The 24,931-nt window shown below is 45.8% G+C and overlaps 1 protein-coding gene and 1 pseudogene across 1 annotated transcript in view; one reads left to right on the top strand and one right to left on the bottom strand.

Annotated features, from left to right (window-relative positions):
• Positions 1-24,931, top strand: part of LOC139441717 (B-cell receptor CD22-like) — a 328,007-nt gene that overhangs the window by 110,961 nt on the left and 192,115 nt on the right. The window lies entirely within an intron of this gene.
• Positions 14,486-21,938, bottom strand: LOC139441708 (uncharacterized; annotated as a pseudogene).

Genomic DNA, 24,931 nt, shown 5'->3' with positions numbered 1-24,931 from the left:
AAGTCTCGGCTCCGGCAGGAGCTACGGGCGGAGCCTTCCCCGTTGTCGGCGCCGGACGCGGCTTCGAGATCTGTGTTATGCCCGGCGTCGGCCGAGGCAGGCCACTTGGTCTCGGGGACGATCCAAGACCGGGTTTCGGCTCTGGCTCGAGGTCGCTCCCCAGCAGAGGGGAGGCGGGCGCCGGCCCGTGCACTACCGACGCACAATTTTCCCTAGCGGAGCCAGACGCCTCTTCCGAGGCCGAGGCTTTCACTAGTGGATTCGTAGCCTGGAGCCAGAGGGGTTCCCTTGGTCTCGGGGACGATCCGAGACCGAGCTTCGGCTCCGGCTCGAGGTCGCTCCCCAGCGTAGTGGTGGCGGGCGCCGGCCCGTGCACAACCGACGCACAATTTTCCCTAGCGGAGCCAGACGCCTGTTCCGAGGCCGAGGCTTCCACTAGTGGATACCTAGCCCGGTGCCAGGTGGGTTCCCTTGAACCGGGCCGGGTGCAGAGGCACGTGCGGGACAGGATTGTCCAGGTACTGCCTCAGGTGGCTGCGCCCATGCCAGAGTCGGAGACACCCAACTTGACTAAGGTCAAGCAGGGCCGGCGGTTGCCCCCCCTTTCCCGCGTGCGGTGCGGAGTTGAAGGCTGCTTACATATGCTTCGAGGAACAATATCATAATGCATGCCAACAGCTTCGTGTGTCCGTACACTCTGCGTATCTGTCGGCTGTACAGAGGGAGTTAGCGGGAGAGGGGCCAGCCGACTCTTCGGAGTTGGCCGCGCAACTAATGGAAGTTCAGTTATCTTACGCGGGACGCTATTCGTAGCTGTGCCTCGCAGATGATGTGCGCTGTTATGGGCATGCGCAGGCGGTAGATGTCGGTATCTAAATACTTGACTTACACACGCCAAGACCTACTTGCTTTGCCGTATAAGAGGGTGCCACCCTCTTCCCTGGGGCTCAGCAGGTGGTCCGAGAGGCCGCTCAATTGTATACTTCCATCAAAGACTCATAAGGCCTTGTTGGAGGTACCAAGCGTTAAAACCGCGTAAGCGGGCCTCTCCAATTGTCCCCTCCTACGCTAACGCACGGGTCAGACGTCCACACCTGCTTGGAAGCCGCCGCTTCCTTCAGGTATAAGGGCACAGGGAGGAGCAAGAGAGGCACGGGCCGGGGCAAGGCAGCTGGTCAAGGCCAACAGCCTTTTCGCGGGGCTGGGAACGATGGGTTCCCATTAGCGCCCGAAGAGCCCCGGGTGAACCCACAGTCGCAAGTTATCGAACTGCCGACAGCTGGGGTCCACTGCCGACAGCCGGATGTCCCCGTAGGCGGCCGACTGGCTCTATTCCTGAAGGAATCGGAGACAGTTACATCACAATCCCCGGACCCCGTCCATTTTAAGGGATGGCCATTTGCCTCGGTGGAAACATCATCTGCCCCTCCCTAAAGCACACTCCGGTGCCTGCTACCCGAGAGAAGGCGGAATTCCTCCGTGCTGAGGTCGATGCACTTCTTATGAAAGCTGCGATCGAACCGGGTCCCGAGGGACAGGAAAGCGAGGGCTTCTACTTGACTTGTTTCCTAGTCACCAAACAGTGATCTCACCTGTCGAGACAGGAGAATGGCTAATGTCAATAGACTTAAATACGCCTATCTCCACATACCAATACACCCCGAGTTCAAGAAATACCTGAGGTTTTCTTTCGACGGGAGGTGTTATCAGTTCAGGGTTCTACCATTCGGGATCTCCACGGCCCTGAGGGTGTTCACCAAGCTGATGTTGATTCCCGCCCAAGTGGCCAGGTCAAAAGGTCGGTTCTGCCATCCGTACCTCGACGACTGGTTACTAAGAGCTTTATCGCAATCCCTGAGTCAGATAGCTACACAACATGGTGGCGACAGTGGATTTGGTCTGGCGGGGCGCTTGAGAATGAGTCCCATTCAACAAGCACTCTGTCGACTTTGGGCGAACTCGGAAGATCTCGAGACTGTGCTGGAGACTCCGTAGTGGCTCATTACACACCTCCAGTGGTGGACCGTGGTCGGGAATCTGTCCCGGGGGCTCCCCCTCGACACTCCCGTTCCGTTTCTCACAGTTCAAACAGACGAGTCACTCTCCGGCTGGGGAGGCGTTCTGAATGATCACACTGCCTCGGGACTATGGTCCCAGCAGGAGATCAAACTGCATATCAATGTGCTAGAACTGAGAGCGGTCAGGTTGGTGTTCCAACGCTTCCCGATTCTGCTTCGTGGCCAAGTGGTTCGTCTAGAGATGGACAACCAAACGGCGATGACTTACATCCGGAAGCAGGAGGGAACGGTGTCTCCGTCGCTTCGACGAAAGACGTGGCAGTTCCTACTATAGTGCGACTCTCACGATATCAGGGTCCTACCTGTTTATCTCCCGGGGGTGGACAACGTCCGTACAGACGCTCTGTCTCGCCGGATCCTCGCTCCTCACGAGTGGAGGCTCGACCCGGGGATATTCGGGATTTTCTCCCTGTTATACAGGCAGTTACAGGTGGATCTGTTTGCGTCTGGGATGAATCACCAGACACCAACGTTCTGCTCCACGAGTCCACGACCTGAGGTCGGTGGCACCGGACGCCTTCCAACTAGATTGGAAGGACAGAATTCTGTGGGCATTCCCCCCAGTACCTCTGATTTCCAAGGTCCTGTCTCAGCTAAGCACTCAGCCTGCGCGACTAATTTAGTCGGCGCAGAGTGGGTTTCAAGTAATACTCAGGTTTCTGGCTCAGCCTCCTGTTATATTACCTTTATGACCGGACCTCCTATCCCAGAACGGGGCCCTCTACCCGAATCCCAGGATTCAATGGGTGGCTTGGCCACTGTCAGGAATCGCCTCCAGAAGAGCGGTATTCCTGCACGAGTTGCAGACACAATACTGGCTTCGCGGAGGGATTCGACAAACGTTCAGTACGATAGATAGGCCTGCTATGCGCCCTGGTGTGTCGATAGAGGGATTGCAGATCTTTTTTTCTGCAGATCTCGTATCCGTGCTTGAGTTTCTCCAGTCGGACAAGATGACGGCCTGGCCGCATCAACAGTCCGTGGGTACTCTACAGCTATCGCAGCTTTTCACGTCACTGTCGACGGGGCACTTCTGGGTGCACACCCATTAGTGCAGCGCTTTTTAGCAGGTGTGGACAGGTTTCGACCGCCGGTCCGGCGGATCAGTCCCCCTTGGGACTTGTCAATCATTCTCGATTGGCTGTCCGGTCCTTCCTTTCGGGATCTGTCGTCTCTCTCTCTTCAGCTGTTGAGCTGGGAGATGGCGTTCCTTGTGGTGGTAACGTCCGGCAGACGGGTAGGCGACATTCGTGTTATGTCAGCCGATCCCGAAATAACTGTCTTCCATGCGGTCGATAAATATCACCGGGACAGAGACAGTTTCGACTACCGGACTCTTACCGTCAAAGGGTCGCACACGCTTCCACGTGAACGGCTCCCCTTGAGCTACCTGCTTTTTCACAGCCTTCCTCGTCGGGGACCACTGCAAGACATGCTCATGTCTTGGATGTCCGCACGACTCTCAAGGCCTATATCAGCAGAAATATTGGTGTCCGTAAGGATAACCAACTATTTTGCTGTTACGACGGTAGGAAGGTTGGCTCACCTGCGAGTAAACAATCTATCTCGAGGTGGATAGTTCAACCATTTGTACAGCGTATACGCTTACAGGCAGGGACCCCCCTACCAGGATGAAGGCTCATTAGGTTAGAGCAGTGGCTGCGTCAAAAGCGTACGCCGCGGCTCTGCACATTGAGCAGATCTGCTCCGCGGCTATTTGGAGCCAGCCGAGCACGATTCATCAAACCTTACCAACTCAACAAACACTCAAGCGAGCGTACTCGGTTTGGTCAGTCAGTTCTCCGAACGGGGCAAAGTTCTAATCTCTAGCCGATTGAGCATTCGAGATTTTAGACAGTCCTCAGGTTATACTGCTCAGTAATGGTCCGGATTTTATCTTCTGCGGTCGATAAATATCAGTCCTTACTACTCGATAATACTCGTATTTTGCGCACGCGCTCCTTCGATCCTTGGGTACCCTCTGGCCTAGCTCAGCGCTGGTTATGGTCTCTCGTGATCTACGCCCCTATATCACTTGTTCAAAAAAAGTGTGGGGGGGTGGGAGGTGTTTCGAGTTCTCAACTTATGACAAGCCGCAAAAACAGGCTTTATCATAATATATGGTCGACCACGCCCTGTCTCTAGCTCCCGCCTTTAGACGGTGGTGCCTCACGATAAGGTTGGTTCCATTTATTGAACTCAATATTTTATTCTGTTGAATAATCAAATACGATGTATTTATTTACGCCTGTTGCTGACGGATGTCACTTCCTAGATTATCTTTGGGAGTCTGTCTTGATGCAATAAGTGCCCCAAGGAGGATTTAATCAGAAAGAGAATTTTACAAACCTGTAGAGGTTATGAATTCTCTGATGAAATCCTCCTTGGGGCACGGCCACCCACCTCCCCACATTCCGTCAGCATTTGACATATGGAAAGTGATTTGGGTGAGAGTTGCTCCCCCTGGCGTGAGGCGCCGTTGGGGGTGAGGCCCTGTAAGGGTGGTCGTATATCATACAAAAACGAAGTTTTTTGTGTGGTAACATTTTTTATTAAGGAAAATGGTTAGAACTATGTCATGTAGATTTTCTTGAGCAAGGAAAATGCAATAAGTGCCCCAAGGAGGATTTCATCAGAGAATTCATAACCTCTACAGGTTTGTAAAATCTGTTCAGACCTCAGAGACTCTACTCCTACTTCTATGTTTTCTATGAACGTGTAAGAAGCAGACAGTATTGGCTAAGAAGAGTTCTCCAGCCAAGAGGCCGCATGAGGGACAGCCATCTGTTCAGACCACAGTGTTTCTACTTACTACTCCGTCAAATGAATCTACTTCTACATTCTCTATGAATTAAGAAGCAGACAGTATTGGCTAAGAAGAGTCCTCCGGCCAAGAGGCCGCATTGGGGACAGCCATCTGTTCACAGCCACAGCCACAGCTGTACGGCCTACCCCAGATGACCATACGGGGAGGCGGGTAAAAGCTCCCAAGCTTCACCCTCCCGTGATACACGGGCATCTAGATCTCCTCTTGGGTCCAGTCATGGTACCGCAAGGCCATCTTCCTCATCTAAGACACCGTAGATTCCGCACGGATCCCACGGTAGCCCAGCAGATTGTTACGGTAGCATCACTTCAACTTCATCCCAAGCCAACCACTCGGACAGCACAGGACCGCCCCAGGTCTACCGACCGAGACAGAGTTTACAGTTAGATGGAGGACTACCGTACGGGCTCCGTTATACACAGGCAGTTGTCCAACCCTCCTGGGAGGTAACCATGGTTATTCTGAGGTGGAATCGGACCTATATGAGGAGGTTTATCATTCTGACTATTCGCTTGTTTGTTTGTTGTTTAACACCGCACACAGCAACATTCCAGCTATATGACTGCCGTCTGTAAATGATCGAGTCTGGACCAGACAATCCAGTGATTGACATCATGAGCATTGATCTGCGCAATTGGGATACGATGATATGCATCAAACAAGTCAGCAAGCCTGACCACCCGATCCTGTTAGTCGCCTTTTTATGACATGCATAGTCGTCTTTTACAGCAAGCATACGGGGGATGTCAAGCTCCTACATAATCTTAACATATCCATCAGACATTGCCGTGGTCGAGTTGCACTGGCAAGGTCGTACATCAGACTTCTGAAAGCCTACTCAAGCTCCAGACATGATGACCGGCTACCCTTACCTTCATTGAAGCGGAAGTTGTATCAAACCCATGATTCTCCACTTCTGGACCATCAAGTTTTGGACGGGGACTTTATGAAGCTAGTACGCAACCCTATGACTAAAGTCATGTTACCTGCTTCCCAGATTAAAGTGATGTCTATGGCGTACAGACACATATGATGCCACATATACTCTTCAAAAAAAGAAACTTGACACTGACTTTCAAAATGTAATATAATGCGATTGTTTCAAAATAGGACACAGAAACCATAATTGAAACACTGTTTGAAGATCAATGTACACAATGTTCAAAACATTAATCGTGTTACCTAGACAGACACACTGCTTGACACCGACAACCCATAGATGCAATCAAGTTGTCAATAACACGCTGTTGGATGTGCTGCCATTCATGCTGAAGTGCATCAATAAGCGCCGGAAGTGTTTGGGGCGGTGGATTCCTTCTGCGAACCCGTCGATCCAACTCGTCCCACAGATGCTCAATCGGGGACAAATCTGGTGACCGGGCTGGCCAAGGTAATGTCTGGATGTTGTGCTGTAAGAAGTCCTGACAAACACGTGCAATATGCGGTTGAGCGTTCTCCTGCTGGAACTGTCCGCCATGAATGTTGACGTGAGGAAGAAAGTACGGCTGTAGGATCAAGTCTCTGTAACGCACACCTGTCGATTCACCTGCCACATGCACGAGAGGCGTCCTACCACCATGATGAATTCCGGCCCATACCATGACACTCCTGCCGCCAAATGGGACAACCTGCTGCACACAGTTGGGGGCGTAACGTTCACCCCGAAGTCTGTAGACACGTGCGCGCCCATCAGCACGTGTGAGTAGGAAACAGGACTCGTCAGTAAACAGTACATTTCTCCACCTTGCACGTGCCCATCTAACCCTCTGTTGGCACCAAAGCAGCAGGTCCACCAGATGTTGTGGGGTCAATACATGACGTCGAACAGGTCTTCATGCAAAAAGTCCAGCCTCCCTCAGTCTGTTGCGTACTGTTTGATCTGATATTCTGCGTACCCCAGGGATCTGTGTGGTTGTAGACGTGGCTGTGGTAGTGCAGTCTTGGAGGTGTCGCAGCCGGATGTATCGATCTTGTGCTTGGGTTGTCAACCTTGGTCTTCCTGACCTTGGTCTGTCGTCAACTCTGTTGGTGTTGTTGTATCGGGTCCACAGTGTGGAAGTTGTCTGTCTGGATACGCCAAAGCGCCTGGCCACTTCTTGCTGAGTTGCTCCAGCTTGTAATCTCCCAATGGCGTTGTTCCGTTGAGCTGCATTCAGTCTTGGCATTCTGTCACTGCCTCTACTGCCGTTATAAGGACTGTATGAACAGCCGTTGATGTAGATTTTTATACCCATTCAGCAGGGGGGCCTGCATGCCTAAATGCAGGATCCTGTGCTGCACGTTTTTTACAGGCGGTTGCGTTTGGATGAAGCTGTAAAATTGATCCCCAAACGCTACGTTTATTTGCTTTGCTTGTGTTTTCGCGCATACAGACACATCATCTTTCTGTTTGACTTATTTGGTCCTCATTTAATATAATTATTTTAGATATTTTTCAAAAAGTGGTTTTACATCTATTTCAAGTTTCTTTTTTTGAAGAGTATATATCAACTGGTTTTTCGCCCGAATCAGGCACATCATTCCACCATTGCAGACATCATATGATGGCACATCCGGAGAGACTCCTATGACTATTAGGACAGATCAAGTCGGACTCATCCACAGCCTGCTAGACACCATAGTCAGAATGCAGGAAGACTTACCCTCCACCCAAGTCTGGATGTCTTCACAGCTAATCTGGGTACAGTGTCAATAGCTACAAGCACAGATTCTTTCAAGAGCTGTTTCCAACCAAACAAAAAGGTTGATAATGTCACAACCAATATCTGCTCCCAAGATGTTCAACGGCAAATTGGTCAGACAAGACACAAATGAACAATTCCAGGTGTCGACTATCGACTTTGCTGTCAATGCACATGGATCTTCCTATCCCCTTGAATCAGAAAGACTCATCGTATAAACAGCCACCTAAGAAGAAGTTTGTTTTCTCTTGGTAGGATTTCGTTCCAACTGAGTTCAACAAACATCAGTTTTCTCAGGACAGCACAACAAGAAAGAGCTTCCTAGAGGTGAATTCAAGTTCTGACTTCCTTTCCGTTATAGACCCTTTCGACCTGGTTATGTCTATGGACTGTGATTACGTCCAACGTCTTTCATCATAATGCCGACTCAGAGGCCAGTGCGGGCGTCTTCTGTCATACGCCGAAATTGGAAGCAGATTACGCTAGACCACTGGGGCCATGGATGCAAAACTGCATTTCAAGAGGCATCCCATCCTGACATGTCAGGTCGTTGGCCGCAGTCAGAGCCAAGCTTGTGGCAGCAGATCTGGCCATCAGGAAGCTCCTAAAGAAGCGAGCCATTCCGAAACCATCGTAGGATCAACAAGACCAAAGTTTTTTATTCTCCGGTATTCTTAGTTCCGAAGAAGAATTCACCCGATAAGAGGATGATAGAATCCGTCTTCGGTCATATGCCAAAAATTGGAAGCAGATTATGTCCTACTGCTGCTCCAAGAACTTGTGGGTCATGGAAATCCATACGGAAGTTATGGTCGGCTATTGGAGATTGGCTCATCAGCCTCGACCTGCAAGACGCCTATATTTAAGTCCTGATACACCCATGGTTTACCAGATTAACTCAGATTTACCTACGCTTTGCAATCAATGGTCGACACTACGAGTTCTTGGTCTAACCATTGGGGATATCAATAGCCCCTTGGCTGTTCACCAGGATTACAACGCCAGTCATCAGGTTTGCCCACCTCCAGATAGTACGAATCCATGGGTACCTGGTTGATTTCCTGGCAGCAGACCAAGAAGAAGCTCAGTTACACCAGAACATGCTATTTCTGGTCAAGCTTATGACCTATCTAGGCTTCCTAGTCAATCCCTCAAAGTCTGAGACCACTTCGGTTCAAGACATCATATACATCGGAGTGTGTTTCCAACTACAGAAGGGATATCTATGTCCACCAGAGTATGGATTCGTCAAGACTATCACGATGATTTAAACCCTATCAAGTCAACCCAGCAGGACTCTAAGGTGGTGGATGTTTCTTCATACGCATCAGATTCAGGATGGACGATCTCAAGTTACAGGGATCTTGAAGCACCGGAGAGAAGAACTTTCAGGATAGCAGCTGCAATGAAATGCAGGCTATCAGTTATGCCATCCTGGCATGGAAGATACGTCTCTCAAAATCATCCATCCTCATAGCCAGGGACACCACAGTAGTGGCTTACACTCCAGAAACAAGGGTCAAACTCCCTCATGACGGAGACTAAACGTCTTTGCAGACAGCCTTTCCTACCAGTGGAAAATAGTGGCTTTACACCCCCAGATCTTTGCTTGGATAACCACGTTTTTGGACACACAACACTTAGATCTCTTGTCTACAGAAATGGACATTATGACAGCTTATGAAACAAACAAAAACTATGCATAACTTACTACTGTTGGAGATTTAAGGTGCGCTTTCCGACATTATGTGTATTTCGCACACGGGAATATGCATAAGAAGAAAAACATTTTTATACCTGGTGCAAATAGAAAGCTAATAGAACTGGTTCCCCTATTTATTACACTGAGTTGTATTCATTTCTTCCCGCTTCATGTTAAGCCACACTGAGTTACGTCCCATGTTTTAGCTCTGCATTGGACAGATATAAGACTTTATGTCTGAACTTGCCTGTAGAACCAGTTTTTGCCTGGCCGTCGGGTGGTGCTTGTGTTACTTAGTGAGGTGTGCTAGCGTTGTAGAGGAGCTTGCTTCCGCTGTCCTGCCCAGAGTGTGAGGAGCTTATCAACAGTTACTTTTAGCACAGGTTTTACCAGCTTCCTTGTAGAGGGTCTTGACTCTGGTGTCGTCAACACATTTCTCCTTCATACAACACAGTAAGTACGTGTCCACGGTGTTATGCTTGTTTGTATACCTCATTGTATCACTATTCAATGTCTGGTTGAATTTGAGAACGAATGGGACAGTGTGTATTCAACTCAGCGTAGATGACTGAGAAAACGAAACTAGTCTGGTAGCAGTATGCTTGTTGTGTGATGTTTATTAAAGAATGACCAACAACAGCAGAAAATATGAAAGACCAGTTCTTGGACTGTTCTGAAGCATTGTTTGTAAACAATAGTCGATAACCCCAAAACTTACTCGGGTGTACATGGTTTATTCCGCGAGAGGAGTTTCTGCTCCAGTGGTCACATCTATCATACAGCGCGTGTAGGCTTATATCATCAGACTTTTGTTTGAAAGCAAACACACTTATTCTGAAATAAGAACGACCGTGTCAATGCAAGCCTTACGTATTGTTTTACATAATTATATAGACATCCTACAACCGCAACACTGAGGTGCATGACAATATTGCTTTACACATCAAAGTGACCGTATGGTATCTGGCGACGAGTTATCGCCAACTTCCCTTTTAGCGTGCACATGGTTGCTTCTCGTTTTACTTTTTTACTCGTTTTTATTTGCGAGAAATGTTTAAAAAAAACGAAAATCAAACTCCTGTGAGTGTTATCTGGCAGTGATTGTATCATACGGTGCGTGTAGATCTTGCCGTCAGGACGCTACTAAAGAAGCGAGTCATTCTGAGACTAGCAGAGAGCAACAAAACTAAAGTTTTTTTATGCTCCGGTATTTCTAGTTCCGAAAAAGAATACGATCGACATGAGGATGATAATGGATCCTCAACAAGAAATTCCTGGTACCTCCGCCAAAGTTCCAGATGGAATCCGTATGGAAGATGCGGTCGATGTTGAAGACTGGAAATGCCTATCTACATATCGCATTACATCCCTTGTCAAGGAAACATTTGCACTTTGCAATCTATGGTCGGCGTTACTATTCGGGATATCAATAGCCCCTTGGCTATTTACCAGGATTACAGCGCCAGTCATCAGGTTTGCCCACTTCCAGCTAGTACGAATCCATTCGAAGTATTAAGAAAAGGATACAAACTTCACTTCTCAAAACGACCAAGTCTAGTCATCAACCCTACCGGACCCCGATTCCAGCTATCAGGAGCTAGCTGCTAGTGGAAGTCCCATAACAAGTTCTCAAACTTTTACTTACGAGACATACAGACCGATCTGGATGGACTATACACTCTGGTACCACTAGTGGCAGCTCAGGTGATAGTCTCCAAGTAACCTTGTCCCCCCCCCTCTTCCAGAAAGGTGAAAAAGAGGGGGGTGTGTGTGTGTGTGTGAAGATTTCAGAATACCTCATGAACTCAGGGTAAGTTGACCTTTGTACTGGGTTGTACTATTGAAATAGTAAACAAGGCAAGTGGCAACACTGAAATCAGAGATCGAAGGATTAAGTGATATACGGTATCTAGATGATAATCTAGGATATATCGATAAACTACCACCGCAAGTGACGCCATGGGAGACATCGCACCGGACTAACGTTAAAATACGTTAAAAGATCAAAGAAGACATATACCAAAATGTGGGCATGGAATGACACCCGAAAGTGACGTCACAGAAGACGTCATCACCGGAAGTGACGTCATAATATGTCTAAGTATCACAGTGGTGGATATATACACGGATATTATACCCATTATATGATGTTTGAAATTTCTCTATATCTAGCCTTGTAAGTAGACTATTAGACATATTCCATTTGAGCTCCTTTTGGCATATAATCCTTGAGTTACCACTTCACAAAGCCAATATCTAAGGGATGCTAGATACCAGAACCCACCGGTCCCTCTGGTGTATACTGGCAATGATGTAATAGAGGTAAGGTATTCACACGAATTATCAAACAATAATCATTGTGAATAATTTTAAGAATACTACCTCTATTACATAAGGAATTAATCCCTCCCACCTCCCCAAATATCTGCATCTAGTTGATGAGGATAATGGGTTGAAAGAAGTGAGGAGATTCCCGCCTTGCGCATGCGCAGTGGCGCCCCTGGCGAGGGATAGGGTTTCCGTCACAACTATGAGATATGTTGGCAGTGAAAAGGAAGTCTGTTGAAAATTTATAAAAAATTCATAGTTTGGTTCTCTGCATAAACAGGAATTTATGGCAATGATGTAATAGACGTAGTATTCATAGAATTATTCACAATGATAACTATTGTTTGATTTTTTACGCCATTCTGTCATGGGAAATATGTCTCTCCCGATCGCCCATCCTCATAGCCACGGCCAACACCACAGTAGTGGCATACATTCAGTTTGCCTTGGCAGAATCCATCAGTTGCTGGATGGAAGCGAGACATATTCCCGGGAAGCTGAACATCCTTGCTGACGGCCTTTCCTGCCAGGGGAGAATAGTGGCAACAGAATGGACCTTACATCTCCAGATCTTTGCTTGGATAACCACGTTATGGGACACACCGCATCTAGATCTCTTTGCCACCTGCCAGAACCATCAACTTACGATTTATGTCAGTCCAGTTCCCGATCCAATGGCTCACCAGATCGATGCGTTATCAATGGATTGGACGGGTCTATTGCATACACATTCCCACCATGGTCTCTCCTAGACAAGGTCATCCACAAGGTGGAGGAGACAGATTACATGATAATCTTGATAGCACCAATCTGGCCCACCAGAGTGTGGCTCCCCAGATTATTAAGTCTATTAATGGAAGAACCTGTCCACTTACCTCTCTGTTGAGATCTGTTACGACAGCCCAGGTCTAACATTTCTGTAAAAATCTACCCAGTGCACATGGGTACTCTGGATTTGCCTCTGAAGCTGTGGCAAGGTCATTGAGACCTTTACCCTCCCTTATATATGACAATAGATGGGATAGGTTCGTCCAGGGGAGAAGACGACAAGGGATTATAACTAATACAATCTCCATCCCTGTGGTAGCAGACTTTCTACTATATGTACGTCGGGACAATTAGTTGATAGAAGGTTACAGATTGGCACTCTGAGATCCTTCCTACAAGAAGATGTTCACACACCTTGTTTCTTCCCCAAGTGGAATCTATCTGTTGTGTTCTCGACACTTTTAACAGAACCTTAGGACACCATGGCAAAGGCCGCATTACTCCAAAGATCCAGGAAAGCGACAGCAGCAAGAGTTTCAGAACTCCATTCTCCATGCTCTGAACTATTCTAGTCTCACCCATGGTCAACATTGGATCTCAATTACTCTAAGCCAAAATCGGGGCGGTCGGGTAGCCTAGTGGTTAAAGCGTTCACTCGTCACGCCGAAGACCCGGGTTCAATTCCTGACATGGGTACAATGTGTGAAGCCTATTTGTGGTGTCCCCGCCATGATATTGCTGGAATATTGCTAAAAGCGGCGTAAAACCATACTCACTCACTCACTAAGCCAAAATCATAGACACCATTGTGGACATCACCAAAGCTACGGTAATGGGCTGACTTAAGTCTACCATTGCAGTGAGTTATATGCAGGCACAGAATTCCACTGCAAGTCTTAGATCCTGCTCAGCTCATGAGATCAGAGCACAAATCTATGTTCGGTGGAACAAGTGGTGTCTAGCTGTCAATGGGCCTCACAATACGCCGTCACCAGCTTTTACTTCCCTGACGTGCAGCCGGACCTAGAGGTCATATATCCCTTGGGCACATTGTCGCGGTGCAAACTATCATCCATCTCATCATGTCTATTAGGTGTAGGATGGATTAGGAGCGCCTTGAGTATCAACTGCTTCAAGAACCAGATGCAGATGACCAGAAGTGGCGTCAGAGCTGGAAGAGACAGAAACCGGAAGAGATAGAAACCGGAGGTCAGCACCGGAAATAGCAGGACAAGGTATATCTAATCATCTAAGAAATAGACCATAAGAGACATTGTTATCCAATAAAAGGGACATGACAAACCGGAAGTGAGGTCAGAACCGGTAAGTGACATCAGAACCGGAACTGAGAACCGGGAATGACGTAAGCACCGGAAATGGTGTCACAAATCCATTTTTAACAGGAAATGACTTCATTTGGTGGAAATAGACCAGAAATGATGTCATTATTACAAGATCAGCAAATATAACGGTAATTCTAGTGAAGGTATCACATAATTCTTGTGAATACCTCACCTCTATCACATCAGTGCCATAAATTCCTGTTTATGCTGAGAACCACACTATAAATTTTTAGAAATTTTCAACAGACGTCCACTACACTGCCAACATATCCATAGTTGTGAGGGAAACCCTATCCCTTGCCAGAGGCGCCACTGCGCATGCGCAAGGCGGGAATCTAGTCACTTCTTTCCTGTGTGTCCAGATGACAACAAGGAAAAGCACATTAGATCTTCTCAAGCTTCATAGGACTACAAGCAGTGAGCAGTTCTACAAGCAGAGAGCAGTTCTACAAGCAGAGAACGGGGGTATAAGAAGATCGGAAGTTCTATGTCTGTAATGATGTATAAAGCGTAAAAGCGCGAGTGTCACGAGAGGGCGCTGTCTCACCTTATGAGGAGAAGAGACCCCGTCGCTCATCCCACTCTCCCAATAATGATGAGGAGCAGATGCATTTTACCGGTCAAACAGAAAGCCTCTAACTTGCATCCGACAACGTCCTCGTACGGTCGATCATCGAGTTTGGACAGAAACTAACGATTTTCACCCTCTGCCGCTTTCCCTCTTTAACATAAATGAGTTCACGGAAAGAATAACAAATTCAATGTCTGTTATGATTGACACATGTATGCAATCTATGACCCCGGCTTGGCCATACAGGGGTCGATCAGATTGATAAAAGGGCATGCAATCAATGTCTCCGGAAATCTCATATCCAAAAGAATCTGTCGCACAACCCGGGCTTGGCCAACAGAGGTCGATCACGAGATTCAAGAGATCTAAGGATCTCCCAATAAAGTTGAGGAGCAGATGTACCTCACAGGATTTTAACTAAAGGGATTCGGAGAAATTAACCAACTCAATGTTGTAATAATTGATAAAAGCGCACGCAATCAATGGCTCAGGAATCATATCTAAAAGAATTGATTGCACAAACCCGGCATGACCAAACGGGGATTGATAAGCACGAGATAAAGTGAGATCTAAGGCTGAATATGGCAGTACTTCCTCATACAGCAGACAATGCAAGCCTACACTGTATCTGATTATTATGAGGACACAGGACATAAAAGAGATAGATTACCTCCCTACCACGCACACCATAGGGCAGATCGTGAATCACGGACATAGCATCGCAGTATGCTCAGAAATACACACCATTCACCCTCTAGCCATAAGATAGACGAACTGACAAAGCTCGTGCTAATCAGGATAGAATTCCTAAGCGTGCGCCATCTCATACTGCCACACAGTCCAGTTACACAGGCGGAGAAAGCGAGGGAGATGTTACGTCACTATCACACAGTTATAGAACACGTGATTCCCGCACGGCCAGCCGTAGATCAGACGACCGGGATTACGCTACCGTCAGCCATATGACCCAGTCTCAGCACAGCCCGAGTAGGGGGTGCGGATCTATTGCTAACACTGTTTTTTATACAGTGGGGATTCTACTATGGAGGTTAATTATAGACCAAATAATTATGCCATTAAGATATCATTGCAGAACTCTATGAATTACCCTTCCCTGTTCGTCATATATTGATGACGTCATCAAGAATCGAATATTCATTAAATGCTACATTCGGCACTTAATGTTAGACTGGGTATGCCTGCCATTAATAAGAATGATTACACGACACAAGTTGCCCCTGCGCACAACAGCCGAGCATCGTTGAACTTTTCTACTATCTGGTTAAGAAACTAACTCTAAAATGCACGTTGACATGGCCATAATCAGGGACTTAGATTATGTCAACAAACAGATGATTAATTTCAGTTCATACATTAACTGGATTGCAGTTGCAATCCTCCACGTCATACCCCGAACAATCAGAACGTAGGCCTACACTTAGACACCCCACGGAGATGACACTACAGCAGACCGGATTCATCCACAGCGCTCTGGAACACATACTGAAGATGCAGGAAGATCTTCAATCAGCACAAGACTGGATATCAGCACAGTTCCTGCTAAAGATGATCATCCCACTTCGCAGAGGAGGAAGCAGTAGCAGTCCCAGAAGGGGATACCACTGGAAATGCCTTCAGACCCTACCGACATCGCTTGCCCTATGGACAACGATTTAGAACTACAGAAGATCAAAGATACGACCACATCGAATCCAGTCGAACTAGCCGGTCTCACAGACATCGACCCAAGATTACCCAAGTTCAGCAAGGGGCTATCAGCATCTTAAAGGAGTCAGAGACCAATCACGGGTTCTACTCCCCAGTATTCCAGGTACCTACGCTTTGCAGTCAACGGTCAAAGATACCAGTTGAGGGTACTACCATTCCGCATATCCTTAGCCCCATGGTTATTGACCAGGATCACCAATCCCATCATCGGTTTGCGCCCATATAAGCTCATAAGGCTTCTCGGATTTATAGACGATTTCCTATTGGCCGATCAGGACAATCGCAATTAGTTTAAACAGTGTGCCTCACTACTATCACTCTTAGGTTTCCTGGTTCACCCTCTAACACAGAGCTAGTATCCACACAGGCATCACCTACATAGGCACAAGATTCTACTCAACAAGGGCATAGCAGCACCCCCAGAGGACAGAGATGCAAGAGTAGAGCACATGATAACAAGCGCACTCGATCAGGCCGTCAAGTCGAGACGCTGGTGGATGGCTCGCCTATGCTCGCTCACATCTATCCAAGATTTAACCTACAGAGGCACACGGTTTCAGCCTTTACTGAAGGAGGTTACATGTTTATATGCCTTGGTAGACTCCGTTAGTTGCAGGATCGAAGCAAGACACATACCGGGCAAGCGATATATCCTAGCAGATTACCTATCCCGGAAGAACAAGATAGTACCCACAGAATGGTCACTACATCCCGAGGTGTTCAAGTGGATAACCCAGCTATGGGATACTCCAAACCTAGATCTATTCGCCACATGTCTCAACAACAAACTACCAGTCTACGTCAGCCCGGTACCAGCCCCACTAGCACTCCAAGTCGATGTGCTCGCCATGGAAAGGGAGGGAATGTTTGCATACACTTTTCCCTCATGGGCTGTCATAGACAGAGTACTGAAGAAAATAGAGGAAACGGACTGTGTCATAATCCTCATAGCCCCGGCTTGGCCAAAAAGGGCTTGGTTTCCTAGACTTCTACAACTCCTGATAGAAGTACCTCTGAAACTCCCAGTACGTCACGACCTATTGAGACAACCAAAGACGGACATATTTTACGGCCGCCTCGACAACCTCCATCTTCACGCTTGGAAGTTATCTCGCATAAGATGCAAGCAGCCGGTTACTCTAAATCAGCTGCACGAAGAGTGGCTAGCTCATGGAGATCAACCTCATCTGCATTATACAATAACAGATGGGACAAGTTAGTCGAATGGAGAAGAGGAAAACAGTTATATGGAGATATAACGATACCTATAGTAGCCGATTTCTTGCTCCATCTCAGAAATGACAAGAAATTACGACACGGCACTATCGAAGGATATAGATCAGCCCTGTCATCAGTATTACAACACGATGACCTATCTATAGGTACCCATCCAGTACTAAATTGACTTATGAAGTCTTTTGCCCTGGAAGATATAAAAGTACCACGTACGTTTCCTAAATGGGATCTATCTATAGTATTGTCAGCATTGATGAAAGCACCGTATGAACCCATGAGTAGTGCGACATTACTATCAGTCTCCAAGAAAACTGCTTTTCTCTTCGGCTCGCGTGTCAGAACTACACGCTATTGATATCTCCACTGTAAACCATACCAAAGAATGGAAAGCAGTGTCGTTCAGATCGCTCCATGAATTTATTGCCAAAAACCAGTCGTCAACCTTCGGCTCATTCGGACATCGGCAATACACAATACCAGCCGTAAGTAAAAGTGTGGACTTCCCAGATAGATTGCTTTGCCCCATAAGAGCCTTGAGATATTTTATCACAGCGACTCAACCCCACAGAAAGCAGAGAAAACGCATATTTATCTCTTGCAAGCCCTCGTCAGAAAAGGACATCGCAAAGGGCACTGTATCGGGATGGCTAAAACAGTTATTACAGATAGCTATAAAATGGCGCAAATCTCCACTCCGATTTGGGGTAGCTGCAGACCCCACGAAATCAGAGCACTGGCAACCAGCCTAGCCACATGGAATACTGCATCCATCGAACAAATCGTGGCCAGCTGCCAGTGGAAGTCCCACAACACTTTTTCAAACTTTTACTTACGAGACATACAGACCGATCTAAATGGACTATACACTCTGGGGCCTTTGGTGGCCGACTAGGTGATAGTCACCAAGTAAAGTAACCTGTTCCCTCCCTCTTCCAGGAAAGGGAAAAAAAGAGGGGTGGGGGGGCGAAGATTTCAGAAGTACCTCATGAACTCAGGGTAAGTTGTACTTTGTTACTGGACTGCGCTATTGAGTTAGTAAAACAGGGCAAATGTCAACACTGAAATCAGAGATCGAAGGATTAAGTGATATACGGTAATCTACTTGATAGGAACGTCTATGTACTACCACCGGAAGTGACGTCATAGGAGTCATCACACCGGAGAAATGTTAAGATACGTTAAATATCACTATCCAAAAGGGCATAACGGTAAACCACGTCATAAGTGATACGGGAGAATAGTGACACCGGAAGTGACGTCACAGATGACATCACCGGAAGTGACGTCACAGATGACGTCATCACAGGAAACGACGTCACTAAAAAGTCTAAGTATCACAAGGGAATATACATATACCCTTCACATGACGCCTTGAAAATTCTATACGTCTAAGTCTTGTAAGTAGACTATTAGACACATCCGTTTAAGACCCCTTTTGGCATATAATCCTTGGTTTTACCACTTCACTCGCCAAATATCTATGGGATGCTAGATACCAGAACCCGCCGGTCCCTCTGGTGTATACTGGCACTGATGTGATAGAGGTGAGGTATTCACAAGAATTATCAAACAATAGTTATCATTGTGAATAATTCTAAGAATAGCACCTCTATCACATCAGGAATTAATCCCTCCCACCTCCCCAAATATCTGCATCTAGTTGATGAGAGTATGGGTTGAAAGAAGTGACTAGATTCCCGCCTTGCGCATGCGCAGTGGCGCCTCTGGCAAGGGATAGGGTTTCCCTCACAACTATGGATATGTTGGCAGTGTAGTGGACGTCTGTTGAAAATTTCTAAAAATTTATAGTGTGGTTCTCAGCATAAACAGGAATTTATGGCACTGATGTGATAGAGGTGGTATTCTTAGAATTATTCACAATGATAACTATTGTTTGATATTTGACTGATTCTTGATGCATTCTGATTTTCTCAAAGTTCTCAAAGAGAAATTTTAGAGGAAATTATCTGTCAATTACACAGGGAGTTACTGGAGTCAGATCCCAGTGGGTCCCTCTGGTATATTCTGGCAAAGATGTAATAGAGGTAGTTTATCTAACAATAGTTATCATGGCTAATAATTCTAAGAATACTACCTCTATAACATCAGAAGAACTCCAACCTACCTCACCAATTCATTCATCTCAAGTGGTGAGATGTTGGAAAGAAGTGAGGTTCCTGCAATTATGCACATCATAGCTTGGGTTGCTATTGTGCTATTTGGGAATAACTAATTGTGTTAAATTTATGGCATGATGTAATAGAGGTAGTAATCTTAGAATTATTAACACTGACAACTATTGTTCGATATCTACAGGGTGATTGTAAACTATGTTCAACGACAGTTACATTAGCTAAAACAACATAGATGTCTACAGGGCAGGTCAACTATCAGGTGATTGTTAACTGTAAGTAAAGATAGTGTCTGTGTGTATCACATTAGTTAAAGCAACAATGATGTCTACAGGGGAGGTCTACTGTCAGGTGATTGTTAACTGTAAGTACAGATAGTGTCTGTGTATATCACATTAGTTAAAGCAACATAGATGTCTACAGGGGAGGTCTACTGTCAGGGGGATTGTTAACTGTAAGTACAGACAGTGTATGTGTATAGCACATTAGCTCAAGCGTGTCTGTGTATATCCCATTAGCTCAAGCAACATAGTTGTCTTCAAGGGAGATATACTGTCAAAGTCATTGTTAACTGTGAAAGCATAGATGTGTACAGTGGTGCTTGGGTGGTCAGGTTCAATTCCTGACATGGGTACAGTGTGTGAAGCCTATTTCTGTTGTCCCAAGCTGGAATATTGATATTGCTGGAGTATTGCTAAAAGCGGCATAAAACCACACCATGCTCAATCTCTTACTGTCAGCTTTAAAGGGCAAGTAATCTGAAATACAGGAATGTGATTTTGTTGCTAATATGAATTTTCCTAGATTTCATTTGGTCAATTTCCGAGATAGAAATATTCTTAATAATAATAGAAAGTATTTAATGTCCAAGTGAAAGGGTTTAAATCACACACTCTGTCATCGACTTCCAAAACAACCTTATTTTGGGCGCGGCCTAAAGCTGCCGGCGCAGATGTGTGTAACAAATGTTTTATGTTTTATGTTGACTTCATTGCCATGTTATCTGCCTTGTGATTCTTAGCTGCTATACCCTCCTATAACCTTGATTTGTGGATGTAAGGAAATTTCTCCCAAATTTGTGGTTTAAACGTCCGATTTCATTTTGTATACTCACTGATCATTTAATTTCATCTATTCAACTCTACAAAAATGACGAAGATTCTACACGTGACTGAAAAGTTCGTTTAACGAGGCCATTTGCATTCATCATCCTTTCATGTGCACACAAAATGTGGCATCACCTTGAGTCGTGGATTACGTAGTAGATTATTGTATCGCTATGTACAATAGCCCAGTACAGTTTGTGTGTAATAGTTTTTTATGAATCCTGATCTATACCAACCAACATTTCTGTGTCGGTTGATAACAGTTGAAAAGGATAGTTTTTCAACACACTCCCAAGAACTTCCAAATGAATGTTAATTGTCAATAAAGTAGACGTATGTACACTATTGTGTTCTCTTTCAGTTCCTACTCTTGTGATGGTTTGCATGGCAGACCACAGCAAGGACAATAAAATATGTCATGAATCCAAAGCACTCGCACTTGACAACAATACTGTAAGTGTACCCAGTGGTTACAGTCATGATACATGCAGTGCCCACACTGTACGAAAGTGATGATACATGCAACATGTTTTGTCATGGGATATTAGCGAGTCCCAACTGTCACTGCTGTATAATAGATTAACAGTACCGGATGGTCCTGCTGCAGGCTCTGTGGTACTTTTAGGTTTCTTTTGAGATTGTTTAGCTGATGTATGTGGTTTGGCTGGTCGTTTCTTGGTTGGTACTGGCTGTTTAGAAGTTGAACTTTTAACATAGTGTTTAACTTGAATTTGATATCAGGTTCAGTTATGGCTTTGCCGCTATTGATCTCGTGGATAGATCTGCGTGGTTTCTTTGTTTCTTCTGAGTTGGAAGTTGGTCAATAAAGAATTGGGTTTGGTCAAAGTTAGTGATGAGATTTTCCTTCTCAATGTTAGAGTTGGAACGTGGGCTGTGCACATCATCAGTAGATTGTACTTGCTGCGACTTGTCTTCATCGTGTGATGCGTGGATAAAAGCAGCTGGTTGGAATGCAGATTTATCAGTCGTATCTGGAGAAAAGGGACTTTCTGAATTCTGACTGCAGGTGAAGGCGTTAAAGCAGCAGAATATGTCCTGGAGGCCAAGGAGACGATGTTATATCTGTTGACTGTGGTACCATCAGACTTCAACAGCTGGTGACATCCGTCATTGTAAATCTTGGTAAACGGACCGAAACATCCCGCGTCCATTGGCTGCAAAATGTGACAAATGGGCTGGGAGGACAAAGAACACAATATTGTGATCTGTTCCCTAGTCTATCAGAGATGGAGAAATGTGCGACTTGTGGCCATCGTACAGAAGAAGCAATTAAAGGTCTATTCGGCGATGCTGGAGATGCATATTGAAGGAAGTGCCTGTCCAAGTAATCTTGGAATATAACACCATTTGACCATCCCGATTCAGAAACAGTTCCATCACTTCCCGCTGTACAGCCTTCAAGCAATTCACTGCGCATTCTAGCACCCGCAAATACAAAGAAAGGTGGAATAAATGTGCCCAGAGCATTTCCACATCCCAAAAGTGTGACGACTGACGATCTCTCCAAAGAAATCTTGTGGGCCACAGATTTTCTTGAGCCAACAATTATTGGTGCGACATGCGACTGGTTGACTTTTTTTCTGATCTATGTTTTAAAGTGCTTCTGGTCTTGATTGGAAACGGTATTTGTCCATAATCATGTCAATTTGATCAAAATACTTGTTCATAATTCCTCTGAGTTAGCTTTGGCATGAAGTTCAGTGACTTTGCACTCCAAACTTTTAACTCCGGCCATCGCTCCAACAGACCAGATAACCACTTGACAGATAACGGATGGGCCAGGTCATGTTTTCCCAACCAACAAGAAAAGTTGGACCCTAATTGGATAACCTCTTTCCTGGTATATCCGTATCCGATGGATGCCATGTATGTTACATGGTCAACAAGTCTAGTTTCTTGCTCTGTATCAAAAACTGGAGTCGCACCTGTCAATATCGATGTTGCCTTTTATCCTGTCTCTCAGTGTTTGCTTGGGTACTGAGAAGTTTAATGCCGCTTTATGAACTGCAACTTGATTGTTTTTGACTTCTAAGTAAGCATTAGTCAAAGCTGTAGGCGAGTAACTTTTGTATCCCTGTCCCTCACATGACATCTAGACAGACTTTTAAAAGCCACATCACTTGTTGCTGCAGACGTAAAGGGTACTGACACAAGAAATGCCAAGATTAACAGCAGAGGAACGTGAACATGCCTTGGGCATGCTTCAAGTTGGTACGTCAAGTAGAGTCGTTGCACAACGGTTTCAATGCCATCATTCAACAGTCCTCAGGCTGCTGAGCAGATACCAGCAGAGATCGACCACGTCCGGGTCAATGTCATGTAACTACACCACGTCAGGATCGCCATATTGTTTGCCGGCATCTTCGTGATCGTACACTTCCGGCTACCAGGACTGCCGCAACTGTACAAGGCCGACGGGGTTGATCAGCGCTGACACTGTACGTCAGCGTCTCCGCTCAGCAGGGCTACGTGCTCGGCGTCCATATGTTGGACCCATACTCACTGATAAACATCAAAATGAACGTCTGCGTTGGGCCAAAAGGCATCGTCATTGGAGATTGCGGCAGTGGCAGGGTGTGCTGTTCTCTGATGACGGTCGACTACTTGTGTGGCGTCGACGTTGAGAACGTTACCACAATGACTGCGTTGTACAGACAGATCGACGGGGGGGGGGGGGGGGGGGGGGGGTGAGGGAGTGTCATGGTGTTGGGTGGCATCAGTCATAACCATCGAACAGAGCTCCATGTTTCTCGTGGAAGAGTTAATGCCCTTTACTACAGGAATAACATATTGGCAAAATCACTTCATCCCATTCTTTCATCAGCACCAGGATATCAGGGGCGGATACAGATTTTTTGAAAAGGGGGTGTGCACAATTAAGATCTATTTATTGTCTTTGGTGGTAATTTATAAATACAGAAATAAAGATTTCCACCCCCCCCCCCATCTGTTTCCACCCATGGATATGCACACCTTCCAGCAAGATAATGCAAGAGCACACACAGCACGTGTTTCAACACAGTACCTAGCGAACAATAATGTGCCTCTGCTTCCATGGCCAGCCCTGTCACCCGATCTATCGCCAATTGAACATCTATAGGATTACCTGGGTCAACGCCTCTCACGTCGTCCGCAAGTACAGATCCTGAGAGAACTTGAAGATGCACTACTTCAAGAGTGAAATGCCCCAGAACACTATTCGCAGATTTATTCGATCAATGAGAAGACGTTGCATGGCCTGTGTTGCTGCCAATGGCGGACATACCAGATATTGACTTTTCACTGTAACCCTATGTGTCTTCCATACATTGATGACGTAAATGTTATTACTGTGTGGTATTACTGTTTCCTTTGTCGTCTTTCTTAATAATCCGTCTATGTCTGTTCTAATTAAAATCGGTCATTGCTCAAGTTGTTTTTGTAATATTTCAAGATTTATTGCTGGTGCGTTTTCAATGCTGTTCAGTATATTTTATTTGACGTTTTGTAAATATGGAATTTGGTATTAGGGCTATTTATCTCTGTGTTTGCCATTTGGTTTGTCTGTACGTATGTGTAATGCAGCGATTCTGAACATTCTTGTCAGCAAAAAGTATCACTGTGTGACGTCATAAGATACTTAATTTACAAGATATCATGATAATTACCGTGATCCACGAATCTATGTTATTCACAAATTTAGGTAATGGTTCTATACATATTCTGTTTCTGCTATTTTTGTTAACTTTACAAAAAAAGGAATATTAATACATTGTTAAATGTGTGAAAGGTCACCTTTGATCGTGACATGTGAATAATTAAAATAACAATTAGCAATCAGTAACTAGCTTTGTAAAATTAACATCTTGTTTGGGTACCATAAACCACCTCCTGCCCTCAGTCAAAACACTGAATGCCTGTCATCAGAAAGAAAAAGGCAGTTATGCGATTAAAATATCCGAGACAAAAACCAGATCTTTGAAATTGTGAAGCCCATCAAGCACCAGGAATCTGTTTTAAACCAGGCATGTCAAATTCCCCGAGGATAGCCTTTTGATAGTAATATGATATTGTATCTAAGTACACTTGGAATTAGGTGACAGATACTCTTTAACTCGATGCCATGATTATCAGTTAACTGTTGATTACCCCCAGATGCTCCTGACATTACCTTCAGCCCTGTGGACATCACAGAGGGACAGCCACTGACGTTGAAGTGTGAAGCTAGAGGTCGTCCTGCCTCATACACCTTCGGTAGTTTCATTCAGTTCTGGGGAAATATATCGATTGACAGCCGAGCTGGAAAAGAAACTGGGGGTAACTACACATGGAGTGCTGGTGCTGCCACCTACTTGGACACAGGAGTGTATGAGTGTAGAGTGGACAACACAGTCACAGACAGGAATGATGTGCTTTTACAGAGGAAGAGAG

The sequence above is a fragment of the Haliotis cracherodii genome, unplaced genomic scaffold (assembly GCF_022045235.1).
Source record: "Haliotis cracherodii isolate W230 unplaced genomic scaffold, xgHalCrac1.p SCAF_43, whole genome shotgun sequence".
NCBI lineage: Eukaryota > Metazoa > Mollusca > Gastropoda > Lepetellida > Haliotidae > Haliotis > Haliotis cracherodii.
The sequence above is the reverse complement of the archived record's forward strand: the minus strand, read 5'-3'. Positions and strand labels throughout refer to the sequence as shown.